Here is a 14,975-nt window from a genome sequence, read left to right on the forward strand (position 1 = left end):
AAGATATGAATCAAGTCTGGCAATTGTTGGTGCTTGCCTTTTCGTCTACTGAATTGGATGTGACTTTTTACCCGCAACTGGACTTAAAGGGATCTTCCAGTTGATTCAAGTTGTCTGCTATCCACAGGATAGAGGATAACTATTAGGGGGGTGCTACCCAGCGATCACGAGAACAGGGGCCCTGTATCTGCTGCATCCACCCTGAAATTAATGGAGCAGAAGGTCACACATGCTTGTGGCCGCTCTATTAATTTCTATGGAAATTCAGAGATAGTACTCGGCTATCTCCAGAACTCCATAGAAATGAATGGAGGGGGCCGCATGCATATGTTGACCCGCCACTCCATTCATTTCAGTGAGGCTGTAGGTGGTATGGGGCCCCCATTTACGTGATCACTGGGGGGTCCCAGCAGTAGAGGATAACTTGAAACAACCAGAATGCCCTGAGCTCTACCAGTAGGTTTTTACTAGGCCACATTTTGTAGGGTTGTGCTGTTCGAGCTTACATTTTCTCATCCATTTAATTGTATTTAGTGTTATATCTGTTATCCACTATACTTAGTGTACAAACCGGATTCCAAAAAAGTTGGGACACTATACAAATCGTGAATAAAAACTGAATGCAATGATGTGAGGTGCCAACTTCTAATATTTTATTCAGAATAGAACAGTAAATCACTGAACAAAGTTTAAACTGGAGAAAATGTACCATTTTAAGGGAAAGAGTATGTTGAATCAGAATTTCATGGTGTCAACAAATCCCCCAAAAAGTTGGGACAAGGCCATTTCACCACTGTGTGGCATCTCCCCTTCTTCTTACAACTCGTCAACAGACGTCTGGGGACCGAGGAGACCAGTTTCTCAAGTTTAGAAATAGGAATGCTCTCCCATTCTTGTCCTAATACAGGCCTCTAACTGTTCAATCGTCTTGGACCTTCTTTGTTGCACCTTCCTCTTTATAATGCGCCAAATGTTCTCTATAGGTTAAAGATCTGGGACTGCAGACTGGCCATTTCAGTACCCGGATCCTTCTATTACGCAGCCATGATGTTGTGATTGATGCAGAATGTGGTCTGACATTATCTTGTTGAAAATGCAGGGTCTTCCTGAAAGAGATGACATCTGGATGGGAGCATATGTTGTTCTAGAACCTGAATATATTTTTCTGGCATTGATGGTGCCTTTCCAGACATGCAAGCTGCCCATGCCACACGCACTCATGCAACCCCATACCATCAGAGATGCAGGCTTCTGAACTGAGCGTTGATAACAACTTGGGTTGTCCTTGTCCTCTTTGGTCCGCGGATGACATGGTTCAGTCCCAGATTTCCAAAAAGAACTTCGAATCGTGACTCGTCTGACCACAGAACAGTCTTCCATTTTGCCACACTCCATATTTAAATGATCCCTGGCCCAGTGAAAACGCCTGAGCTTGTGGATCTTGCTTAGAAATGGCGTTCTTCTTTGCACTGTAGAGTTTCAGCTGGCAACGGCGGATGGCACAGTGGATTGGTGTTCACTGACAATGGTTTCTGGAAGTATTCCTTGAGCCCATTTCTGTGATTCCTTTACAGTAGCATTCCTGTTTGTGAGTGCAGTGTCGTTTAAGGGCCCGGAGATCACGGGCATCCAGTATGGTTTTACGGCCTTGACCCTTACGCACAGAGATTGTTCCAGATTCTCTGAATCTTCGGATGATGTTATGCACAGTTGATGATGATAGATGCAAAGTCTTTGCAATTTTTCGCTGGGTAACACCTTTCTGATATTGCTCCACTATCTTTCTGCGCAACATTGTGGGAATTGGTGATCCTCTACCCATCTTGGCTTCTGAGAGACACTGCCACTCTGAGAAGCTCTGTTTTATACCAATCATGTTGCCAATTGACCTAATTAGTGTTAATTGGTCTCCAGCTCTTCGTTATGCTCAAATTTACTTTTTCAGCCTCTTATTGCTACTTGTCCCAACTTTTTTGGGATTTGTTGACACCGTGAAAATTGGAATCAACGTATTTTTTCCTTTAAAACTCAGATTAAACGTTTGATCTGTCATCTACGTTCTATTACAAATAAAATATTGACATTTGCCATCTCCACATCATTGCATTCAGTTTTTATTCACAATTTGTTTAGTGTCCCAACTTTTTTGGAATCCGGTTTGTACTTTGCTGGCATCCAGTGGCCATATTTGGTTTTATAATGTCTATCTATGGTTGTAATTCATTATGTCATTCATCTTGTAACTCCTCCTCTTCTGTCAGCTCACATCTTCTTTCCTGCAGTCTTTTACTGATTGTCAGAAATGCATGACAGAGCTGGAGAGAGATTTTCCTTTGACCACTATCATAATATCTAAAGGTACATTGAATAAATTACCTAAAGGCATATTTATTGCAGCTCCCTCACTAAAATTTCTATATGCAACTGGTGTTGCTAGGGGAACAATTATAGAAAGTTCACTATCTTGATTTGTTAACACTAGTGGAATTAGAGGTGAAGCTTACTATAATTTAGATTTGATGTGCACCATTGTTTTAATCTAATGCATAGGTTCAAAATTCTGAACAAATTAATTTCCAAATATATTTTAGAAATGGAGAATTACTTTTCCAATACAGGGCTACAATATTCCTGCATATATATTGATTTAGGAACTAATTATATAGTGTTTAAAGGGGTTATCCAAAGTCAAAAAAATCCCCTCCAATGTCCTGGCCCATCGTATACATTATACTTACCTGCACCCCGCCACCCGAATCGCTCCGGAACCCTGCATCAAAACATCCGGCGACAGGGGGGAGCAGCCAATAGCAGGCCACGACGGGAGGAAGCCTCCCTAGCTGAGGGGCCTGGGCATTTGGGGGGGGGGGGGGATCTTTTAGACTTCAGATAACCCCTTTAAGCATAATAATATACAGTTAAGTAAGCTTCCCCAACTGGTGGCTGCAGCAGCAAGAATGTTATTTTTATATCAATGTCTACACATACGTTTTGGAGATGTCTATCAGAAAAACAACACTTAGACCACTATAAAGTTATATTAAATGGAACCTGTCACCATGAAAATGCAGTTCAATCTGTAGGCAGAATGTTATAGAGCAGGAGGAGATGAGCAGTTTGATATCTGATTTTTGGGGAAAGATTCAATAATTTATTAATTTAAACCACTGCTCTTTTTATGTGTCATGTGGGTGGTGTCACTCTGTGACTGACAGCCAAATCTGCATTACTAAACATAAAGGGAAGGCTGTCAATCACTGAGGAGGATAGCCCACATGACTTCCAAGCATAAAGGAGGAGAGCTATAAATGTATAAATTACACGTTTTTACTGAATCCTTTCTCATAAACCTATACAATTTACTTAGAAGGCCATTGGATTCTGATTGAAACTGGTCATAAAACAAAACACAAACTATCTGAGGACCTCCTTCTTGGCTGTCCAGATGACAAATGTCATCATTATACCATGCCCACATGCAGACATACATCTGTTGCTGTTTCCGGAAGACAAGGATTCCTCCCACCAGCCCAGGAGCAAATTAGCATACAATGGGGCGGAGGAATTCCCCATCACAGTGCCCCTGAGCTGGTGGTAGAAATGGTTGTTAAACAGAAATAAGTCTCCTGGTCGATGGGAACTTGAGGAGTTGAAAGACAAATTGACTGTGGGCTGCTCTTAGTCCAAACTCATGTGGAATAGATGAATAAAGTACCTATACTATAAGCAGAAACTGTAAGCAGCGGACAGTTCTGCTTATTAATAGAACTACTCTGGTTGTTAGGTCCTCCCCTGCACACCCAGGCATACTTGGTAGATCAGTGACAGATGTCTTCTGAGATTTCCTCCTTGACATGCAGCATGGAGGTTGAGAATAGCCTGCTGGAATTCTCCAGATCTGGCATTACCGGATATTGCTGCCTTTTGACCCGTCTCCACTGACTATAATGGGGTCCAGCAGAGATCCAGACGCTACTCTGCAAATATGCAGAGAATTGGCTAGACAACAAACGCTGCATGCTGCGTTTTTTGTCTGTCCCATTCTCTCCATTGTCTTCCGAAACTGCTGGACGAAACACCCGGATGCAGATGTAAAACTTCCCTTACTAATCATGTACACCTCTCCAATAGACCACCTCTTTGAGAAGATGGCCCCATCGTATTATACACTGCTCGTTTCCATGGTTACAGACTACCCTGCAATCCATCAGTGGTTGTCGTGCTTGCACACTATAGGAAAAAGGATCAGCTTCCCTGGTGGCCGGGACCATGGGAGCGCACATAGGCTAGTGCTTTTTCCTATATTGTGCAAGCAAGACCATCACTGATGGATTGCAGGGTGGTCTGTAACCATGGAAACTAGTAGTGTATAATGTGATAGAAAAAATGAATCCAGCCAGCAAAGGAAGTAATATGACAATCACAATACATCAGTAAGTGGCTTGTATTAACTTTCTTTACATGATAAATGCCACTTACTGAAGTGAGACAACCCCCTTTAATGTATGGAAGAATATGAAAAATATGGGAGAATGATGACATCTACTCTTCCACCAGGGTTGTGGCTATTTTGCGCAATGCCAGAGGATAAAGTAATCTTAAACATAAAAGCAAATAACAGCACATGCTTATTCACATGACTAGTCTAGGCATCACATCCTTAAAATATCATCAACTCTCATCTCTTCTCCTGTTGCTTGCCAGGGTTCTGTTGTTCTCTTGAGCAAATGACCTGCATAAGACAAATGGAAGAAAAATAAATACAAATCTAGGTGAGATAAAGAAGAGAGTGTCTGTAAATAAGTCTATAAAGGGAGAACATCTATTTGTATCTAGATTGCTCATTTGTGACTCCCAACCCAAAAGGTACTGATTACTGTGCATACTAAGTGCCTACTACTTGCACAAAAAGTACTTGAAATGTTGCAATTGCATTCCATTTCCAAAAGATTAGGGGACCAAAGGTCAAGTGGCCACTAAAGATGTCTCAACCAAATTTGTTAGTTGAAACATTTGCTATATTTACTTTTCAAACGTGTCAATCAATGTTGGTGGAATTGTTCAGTAAGGTTATATTTGTTGTTGTCTTGTTTAAGGTAGTGAGAATATCAAAGTAATGAATGTCCATTTAGTCTTGACAGATTTCAATCCCAGCTTCTGTTGTCGGAAAATGGTTTTTCTTTGGCAAGAGTGCAAAATATTTAGTGTACATTTTAATATCTGATGTCTGTAATGTTCTACAAATAGCACCCTATCAAACTGTCTCAAAATAAAAATGAATCATTACCAAGAATGTAGTTGTATGTAGAGGGCCCATTACTATTTGGTAATGTAAACAGAGGTTTGTACAAATCAACAAGGCACAATATTTAAAAGTTATAGAAACTTTAGCTCAGATGTTTTAGTTTTCATTTGCTTCTGAAATACAAATTAAGCAGCTTTGTACATAGACTTCATTAAACATTCGCTAACATGTTGCTTCTACAGAGTGTATGTAAATGCATTTTGCTCCTGCAGAGGGTGTGTAAGACATTCATCTAGCTGCTGGTGCTGCTGAATCTAAGTAAATCCGACAGAGCTGTGATACTGTGCAGAATAAAAACTTAGTGCAAATTTTTATTTATTTTACATAAAGTAACCACCAACATAAGTGACAATGACAGTTTCCATTTGTAGGCTGGTTAACCTATAAGTATGTCAATTATTAAGAGTGTTGGAGAAACGGAAGTATTTGTAAAAAACAACCCATAAACACTGGGAAACATACTGTCCTGGACGTACCGAGAAAATACGGACGTCCCGCAACAGTGGGTGACCGAAGATCTGTGAGACTGGCAACACGTGCTTTGATCTGACAGGTTTCCTTGTGGATCAATGGACGTCTGTGTTGTTTCTGATACTGGCCACACCCTTAACCTCCAGGTGTTGCTATTATGGTCATTTAACTTTCCTTATTTATAGTTGTTTCTCCCACAATGCTGTGCGGTTTATAGCTTCAGTGGTATCTGTGGTCTGCTGGTGTTTGGTACTCGGCTGAGTTCCTGTTGCTGCTATAACTACTGGAAAGTTAAGTGTTTCCTTTTGCATTTTGTTTTGGTTTATCTGTGTGTTGTTTTTCCCTTGCCCTTTGTTGTAGGCCTGAGGGAGGACTCCTGTTCGTCCTTCCTTTCTGGAGGAACAGGTAGTCTCAGTCCTGTCACTAACACCAGGGTCTTATAGGGTGACTTAGGACTCTAGGTACTCTTGCGCATGAACTCAACTAACTTTGGGGTCTGTTCATACTGATAGCCAGTCAGGACTGTGACTAGGGATTTGACTAGGAGGTGTCCTTCTTTCTTCCCTAGCTTTCAGGTCTTGTTCCTTGTTCCCTCTCCTTCTTCGTCCAGTGTGGTGTCTCCCTCCGACGCATGGGCGTGACACATACAGACTCAATGCAGATGTTTTCCAGGTTGGAGTTAATACAACATTTCCTCAGTGGAATAAGGCAGTAGTGCTAGCCACTCTATGATACCCCATGCAAATCAAGGTAATTGGGTTTAGGATACATAACTATTAGATCTGCCTTGTGATAGGATTTGGGATAGACGGTGTAGAACGAAAATAAAAAACCTTTTCATATTGTTTTTGCTCTGAACTTTTTTTACACCAGATCATTTGGTGGTGTCACGGAACCATGAACCAGACGTACAACAAGAGATAAGTGAAAATAAGAAGGCTTTATTGAAAATAAAGCTGTAAAGCAAAATCCAAACGGATGGTGAAACCGAGCAGAGTCTTTGCGAAGCCAGAGGTCAGGAAACCAGAAGGGTAGTCAGACGAAGCCAGGATCAGGAACCAGCAGGGTAGTCAGACGAAGCCAGGATCAGGAACCAGCAGGGTAGTCAGACGAAGCCAGGATCAGGAACCAGAAGCAGCAGCAGTCTTAGAAGCATGTGAACACAAGAGGACCAAGCAAGGAACTGAAGCCACAGACCTCCTATATATATGAGCTAGGCATCCAGCTCCTCCCAGTGGGAAGGAGGAGCCGCAGGGTGGAAGGCTACAAGAAACCCAGAAACCAAGATGGCCGCCAGCACATGTCAAACGAAGGAGAACAGCAAGAAGGTAAGACCATGACAGTACCTCCCCCTCAAGGGCCCCTCCTCCGCGGAGCACAAAACGGTTTCTGAGGGAAGCGTGCGTGGAAGGCTCGGAGCAAGGCAGGAGCATGGACATCTGCGGAGGGAACCCAGGAACGCTCCTCTGGACCATAACCACGCCAATGGACCAAAAACTGCAACCAACCGCGGACCAGGCGTGAGTCCAGGATATTGCTCACCTCATATTCCTCACGATTGCCCACTTGGACCGGACGAGGCCGAGGAACCGAGGAAGTGAAACGATTACACACCAGTGGCTTCAACAGGGAGACATGAAACGCGTTGGAGATCCGCATGCCAGGAGGAAGCGCAAGGGCATAGGCTACCGGGTTTACCCTGCAAAGCACTCGGAAGGGACCAACAAAGCGAGGCGCCAGCTTGGGAGTGGGCACTCGAAGGTTGAGGTTGCGGGTGGACAACCATACACGGTCTCCGACCTGGTAGGAGGAGCAGGCGCTCGTCTGCGATCAGCCTGGAGTCTCTGGCGCTGCGCAGAGACCTCAAGGGACTTCTGGATCTGTACCCAAGAAGCACGTAGGACGGAAAGGTGATCCTCCACAGCCGGAATATCCTGGGGAGAGAATACCTCCGGTAACACGGCAGGTTGGAACCCATAATTGGCCATGAAGGGAGACGTCCCAGAGGAAGAGTTCACCGCCGTGTTCCTGGCAAACTCAGCCCAAGGCAGTAGGTCAACCCAATTGTCTTGGTGATCGGAGACATAGCAACGAAGGAATTGCTCCAAGGCCTGATTGGATCGTTCTGCGGCCCCATTGGACTGAGGGTGGTAGGCCGAGGAGAAGGAGAGATGAATCCCCAACTGGGAGCAAAAGGCACGCCAGAACCTGGACACAAACTGACTCCCCCGATCCGACACAATCTCCTTGGGCAAACCGTGCAACCGGAAGACCTCCCTGGCAAAAATCGTGGCCAACTCTTGTGCAGAGGGTAACTTCTTGAGAGGAACACAGTGGCACATTTTGGAAAACCGATCCACAATCATGAGAATGACCGTATGGCCTCGGGATGCAGGGAGGTCCACAATGAAATCCATCCCCAGGTGTGACCATGGGCACTCCCCGGTGGCTATGGGTTGCAGAAGGCCCAACGGAAGGTGCCGAGGGGACTTACTCTGGGCACAAACGGAGCATGCCGCTACATATGCGGCGATGTCGGAACGTAGGGAAGGCCACCAGAACAGACGTGAAACAGCCCAGGACAGCTGATTCTTTCCAGGATGCCCCGCGGTCTTGGAGTTATGGTAGGTTCGCAACAACCGAGTGCGCAACTCCTCAGGCACAAAACATCTGCCGTTGGGTCTCCCAGAGGGAGCACCAGATTGAGCCGCCAAAATCTGCTCACCCAGGGGAGAGGTCAGGCTGGTGCGAATGGCGGCCAGGATCTGATTCGGAGGTATGACCGAAGTCGGAATCGACTCCTCCCTGGACAGCTCGGAGTACTGCCGTGATAAGGCATCCGCCCTGATGTTCTTGGAACCGGGTAGGTAGGAGACCACGTAATTAAAACGTGACAAGAACAGAGCCCATCTGGCCTGACGTGGTGTCAATCTCTTGGCCTCAGAAAGGTAGGTCAGATTCTTGTGGTCCGTCAGGATGAGAACCGGAACCACCGAACCCTCGAGCAAGTGCCTCCATTCTTTAAGGGCCTGCACGATGGCCAATAACTCCCTGTCACCAATCTGATAGTTGCACTCCGCGGAAGACAGTTTCCGGGAGTAAAACCCACAAGGAAGCAGAGGACCCTCTGGTGTTCTACGCTGAGACAGAAGGGCGCCTACTCCCGTCTCAGACGCGTCCCACCTCGAGGACAAAGGGCAACCCAGGGTTGGGATGCGACAGAATCGGAGCCGACACAAAGGCGGACTTTAGGGCCTCAAAAGCTCGGATAGCCTCGAGCGGCCAGACCTGGGAATTACTGCCCTTCCTGGTCAGATCCGTGAGAGGCTTGGCCAGCATGGAAAAGTCCCTGATGAACTTCCGATAATAATTGGCGAAGCCCAAAAAGCGCTGCAGGGAACGAAGACCACTGGGCTGGGGCCACTGTAAGACAGCCGAAACCTTCTCAGGATCCATGGAGAACCCCTCAGCGGAAATGATGTAACCTAAGAAGGTTACCTGGGATCGGTGAAATTCGCATTTCTCAAGCTTACCGAACAGCTTGTTCTCTCGTAACCGTTGCAACACTCGTCTGACATCCAGAATGTGGGCCTCCATGGATTCAGAATATACCAAGATGTCATCCAAATAGACCACCACACACTGCTGCAACAGGTCACGGAAAACATCGTTGATGAATTCCTGAAAGACTGCGGGCGCATTGCACAACCCAAAGGGCATAACCAAGGATTCGTAATGACCGGTCCTGGTGTTAAACGCGGTCTTCCACTCATCGCCCGCCTTGATCCTTACCAGGTTATATGCCGCCCTCAGGTCGAGTTTGGTAAAGACCGTGGCCCCTTTAAGGCGATCGAACAGCTCGGAAATCAAGGGTATCGGGTAAGCGTTCTTGATCGTGATGCGATTGAGACCCCTGTAATCGATGCAAGGCCTCAACTCACCGCCCTTCTTTTTCACAAAGAAAAATCCAGCCCCTGCCGGGGACGAAGATTTGCGAATGTGTCCGCGTGAAAGCGCCTCCCTCACGTACTCCTCCATGGCCTCATTCTCCGCTACCGACAGTGGATAGGACTTTGCCACGAGGAGGAACGGCACCAGATTGTAACTCTATGGCACAATCGTATGGGCGGTGCGGAGGTAGGGCAACCGCGCGCACCTTATCGAATACATCCCGGTACTCTTCGTATTCAGGAGGCAACAGAGAATCCGAGGAAGTACACAGCAACTTGACAGACCCATGGATGCAACTAGCCCCACACTGCGGTGACCACGAGAGGATCTCGACCGATCTCCAATCGAAAGTCGGATTATGCTTCTAGAGCCAGGGGTACCCCAAGACCACCGAGTAGTGTGGAGACGAAATAACCTGGAGGCAGACCGACTCTCTGTGAACGGCACCAATGGCTATCCCCACTGGAAGGGTCTCATGAGTCACGTGTGGCGGCAGAAGGGGTCTGCCGTCTATCGCCTCAAGAGCCAGTGGGGAACCTCGAGCCTGCAGAGGAATGGAATTGGCGGCAGCGAACACACTATCAATGAACAAACCACCAGCACCAGAGTCCACCAACGCCTGGGTCGTCACCGAGCCCCCGACCCAGGAGAGGACAACAGTGATCAGTGGTTTGTCAACACGGGAAACCGGGGACGAGGAGACTCCACCCAAGATCTGCCCCCGACAGGATCTCAGGTACGAGCGTTTTCCCGGACGGTTCGGACATGCCAACCGAAAATGCCCACCGAGACCACAGTACATGCATCGGCCCTCGCGTCTCCGGAGTGCCCTCTCCCCCTCGGACAGGCGAGCAGACCCCAGCTGCATGGGTTCACCCCCAGACAAGTCATCCCCAGGAGGCGTGGGAGGAGAGGGAGGCACGGGTGGGACATCAAACGTAGGCACCAATCTGTTAGAAGACCTCCGCAGGTTCTCCTTAAAGGAAGGTCTCTCCCTGAGTCTGGTGTCAATCAAAATCAGGAAAGAAATAAGAGACTCGAGCTCAACTGGTAGGTCCTTAGCTGCAACCTCATCCTTCAAGGCATCCGAGAGACCATGAGAGAAAGCAGCGACCAGAGCCTCATTATTCCAGCCCACCTCTGCTGCCAGGGTACGAAACTCAATAGCGTATTCAGCTACGGATCGTGAACCCTGTCTGATGGACATAAGGAGCTTTGCAGCAGAGACAGCACGAGCCGGCACATCGAATACCTTCCGAAGAGAAGCAACAAAACCGGAAAACTCGGCAACCACCGGATTGTTGTTCTCCCATAAAGGGCTGGCCCAGGCCAAGGCCTTGTCCGAGCGCAGCGAGATCAAGAAGCCCACCTTTGATCTCTCAGTGGGAAAGGCATGTGGCAGCAACTCGAAATAAATGCCCACCTGGTTAAGGAAACCTCGGCACTGAGTTGGCTCTCCCCCAAAGCGCTGTGGAAGAGGGGCAGAACCGGTCATACCCCGAAACACCGCAGGCGCAACAACAGGTGTCGGGGTAGACTCTGGCGCAACAACCGGAGCGGCAGTAGGAGCGAGCCCAGGAGCGACAACCGACCCATCGGCAACGGGAGCGAAATGAGCCGTGCGTTCAAGCAGGGTTTGCAACGCCACAGCGAACCGACCCAACAGGTGATCCTGCTGATCAAGTCTGGCAACCAGCGTGGGTAGCGAGGATGGCCCTGTACCGTCAGAATTCATGGCTTGGTCCTAATGTCACGGAACCATGAACCAGACGTACAACAAGAGATAAGTGAAAATAAGAAGGCTTTATTGAAAATAAAGCTGTAAAGCAAAGTCCAAACGGATGGTGAAACCGAGCAGAGTCTTTGCGAAGCCAGAGGTCAGGAACCAGAAGGGTAGTCAGACGAAGCCAGGATCAGGAACCAGCAGGGTAGTCAGACGAAGCCAGGATCAGGAACCAGCAGGGTAGTCAGACGAAGCCAGGATCAGGAACCAGAAGCAGCAGCAGTCTTAGAAGCATGTGAACACAAGAGGACCAAGCAAGGAACTGAAGCCACAGACCTCCTATATATATGAGCTAGGCATCCAGCTCCTCCCAGTGGGAAGGAGGAGCCGCAGGGTGGAAGGCTACAAGAAACCCAGAAACCAAGATGGCCGCCAGCACATGTCAAACGAAGGAGAACAGCAAGAAGGTAAGACCATGACAGGTGGTCAGGGAAAGGGGGTGGGACCCAAGAAGTGCATTAACAAAGGGCGTAAAAAAAACGCGTGTAGTTTTATCGGGTTTTGCTGCGGTTTTGTGACATGGTTATTTGCTATGCATTTTTCCAGGTTAAAACTGTAACATAAATGTATTTCAGTTTTATAAATTGTATAAATTGTGGTCAATCCCCACATCAAAAAACCACAGCAATCATGGTAAAAGCGCGGTTTAAATGTTTTTTTTTACTGCGTTTTCAAAATCATTTTATGTAGTAGCCTCAAATAATAGCTATAGCTGAACTAATAGGGAGTGTGAGCATAAAACATGCCTAAGGGAGCTTCAACTCTAAATACAGCCATGACAATAAGTTACCATATGAACATTAGAACAAACATTTGAAATCCAATGCCAACTGGCAAAAAATGGAGCAGGTGGCCATACCGTAGCAAGCACTTATTTTTTAGTGCCAATAAAAAGCACAGAGGAGGAAGTGTCAGTGTTAAGAAAAATCGTCTACCTGTTATTTTATAGTTGTAATTTGTTGTTTTATGTCCTATAAATAGAAGTAACCAAAATGGTAAGATATAAAAAAGAAAGGTGCACATACTGTACAATCCCTTGGGGGTCAGCTATCCGGATAAAACAGACACTTTTGCTATAGGGGCATTACCCACAGTATTAATGGCAGCTACATTACACCTTCTCTGGATGGCACAGGTAGTGGCTCAGTAGGGTGCACCTAGCCTTTCTGTTGCCTGTTATTGAAATGGAACATTCCCCACACAAAAAAGTATGCAGGTTGCAAAAAAAGAAAAATAAAGCACAGAAGGATAAAGCAGGTGGAAAAACATTTTTATGGTGGCACAATTAATGCCTTAGCGATTGCCCACTATGTTTCTATACAGCATGTACACACATTCATATATGCACTACTTGTAGGCAAGCTAACATACGCATACCCACTACATACACACATATGCATACTTCACACACACACACACAAATATATGGAAATTCATACAAACTCACTACATACAGTACACAAAGTGGCCTAACTAAAGTCCTAAGACAATAAATTTTGGGTCTGGGTGCGCTTCCCCCCTCCCTCAGTACTATTCCCAAACATACTGGGGCACACTTATCATCCACTGTACGCCCGAAAATTGGCATAAGTGTAACATTTTGATGGGTTTAAGCCTTACTTGCCACTTTTAAAAAATGGACAGGGCAAAGCGAGCATGGTGATGCCTGGCCTGGCCCGGCCCATTAATCAACACATACAAAGTGAGATAGATTATACCTGAAATCTACACCAGCTCCCTACTGTTCATTGTCCTAATTGCTCTGCTAGTTTCACCTTCCCACATTAACATTTTGGAAATTGTTAAAACCCAGAATGAGATCCCACAGGAAATGAATCCAGACTAGAGATGAGGGAACCACTCAAGATTTGTATATGGTCTGGTTTGCCAATTTTTTTCGTTTAGTTTGGACCCTAATCGATTCGGGCCGAATCAATATGAAAAAGCACATTTCTCATGCTTTTTCATATTGCAAAGCCTTTTCATATTGCAAAGCCTTATCGGGAGAAGATGATGTTTAAACACGCACAGTGTTATGAGATAAAAAATAAAAAAGTGGCTTGTTGGGGGACCAAGCATTTAAAAATGATGCCTTAACAATGTCGGAATGCCTGCCTGTACGACACGCACCAATGTTGGTTGTCAAAAGAAAAAGTGGCTCGTTGTGAGCAAGCCTTAAAAAAATCTCTCTTTTAATTGGGAGCAGTAGCAGTGCAGTGTGGATGTGGAAAGGGTACGGTATGGATATAGTGCCATGCAGCCAAAAAGTAGCGGCAGCAGAAACAGCATAGCATGGAACATAGCGGTAGCAGAAGCCATTGACGAAGCCGTTGAGGTGAAACGCGCGTCGAGGTCTCGCGCCCAGGGCCTGTCATTCATTTTGCCACCATGTCTTCAGGTACGTTCTGTATTTAGCACGGTTCCATACTGCGTGTGGGGCACCCCTGTATGTATCCACGCTGGGTCCCTTGCAGTTAGGCGTATACCAGTTTCATTATTTTGATCCCAGCCAAGTGATTTCTCATTATTATATTACCTTATTTGGCTGATTGTGACGCCTATATTATTCCGTGTATGCTAGCTACGACTTTGGGTTTATTACATTTAGTCTGTGGTGCTTTGTGTACCATACCCCTATTGAGGAGACTATTATATGTGATACTTATCTGGTTTCCCAGAGCCTTAGTTTTAGCTTTACCTTTCAATCGTACCTATCTGTGCATTACTTTGCGCAGTCTCATGGTTGTTCTTTTGATTTGACTCACCCTGTGCTTCTCCGTGTACTGTATTACATCCTGTTGTTCTCCATTTTTATATTTTATAATAAATTACATTTTTTGATATAACACTCCACTTGTTTGGTTTTTAGTTTACTCTGGATAGGTAGGCCGCAGCGGCAAGATGGCGGCAGCAGTATGGAATGTGATGATAGGCAGGTCATAGCAGTGGCATGATGGCGGTAGTGGCATGATGGCGGCAGCAGCAGCTGTACAGAACGTGATGATTGGCAGGTCACAGCAGTGGCATGATGGCGGTAGTGGCATGATGGAGGCAGCAGCAGCCGTACAGAACATGATGGTAGGCAGACATCAGCAGTGGCATGATGACGGCGGCAGCAGCAGCTGTACAGAACATGATGGTTTTCAGCTCGCAGTAGTGGCACAATAGTGGCAGCAGAAGCCATACAGAGCATGATGGTAGGCAGTTTGCATCAGTGGCATGATTGCGGCAGCAGCATCAGCCGTCGTACAGAACATGATGGTAGGCAAGTCGCAGCAGCGGCATGATGGTGGCACCAGCAGAAGCCATACAGAACGTGAAGGTAGACAGGTGGCAGCAGTGGCATGATGGCGGAGGGAGCAGCAGCCGTACAAAATGTGATGGTAGGCAGGTCTCAGCAGTGGCATGATGGAGACGACAGCAGCAGCCATACTTAACGTGATTGTAGGCAGGTTGCAGCAGCGG

General features: G+C 46.4%; 1 protein-coding gene across 2 annotated transcripts in view; it reads left to right on the top strand.

Moving 5' to 3' along the window:
- The first annotated feature begins 2,329 nt into the window (after positions 1-2,329).
- The window catches only part of LOC120995820 (protein-lysine methyltransferase METTL21C-like), a 92,768-nt gene continuing 80,122 nt past the window's right edge, over positions 2,330-14,975 (top strand). For both annotated transcript variants that reach the window (XM_040425254.1, XM_040425253.1), the window contains exon 1: positions 2,330-2,358. The gene's annotated coding sequence lies outside the window, so the exon portion shown is untranslated. The remainder of the gene's footprint in view (positions 2,359-14,975) is intronic.

Source organism: Bufo bufo, chromosome 3, assembly GCF_905171765.1.
Source record: "Bufo bufo chromosome 3, aBufBuf1.1, whole genome shotgun sequence".
In the NCBI taxonomy this organism is placed as follows: domain Eukaryota; kingdom Metazoa; phylum Chordata; class Amphibia; order Anura; family Bufonidae; genus Bufo; species Bufo bufo.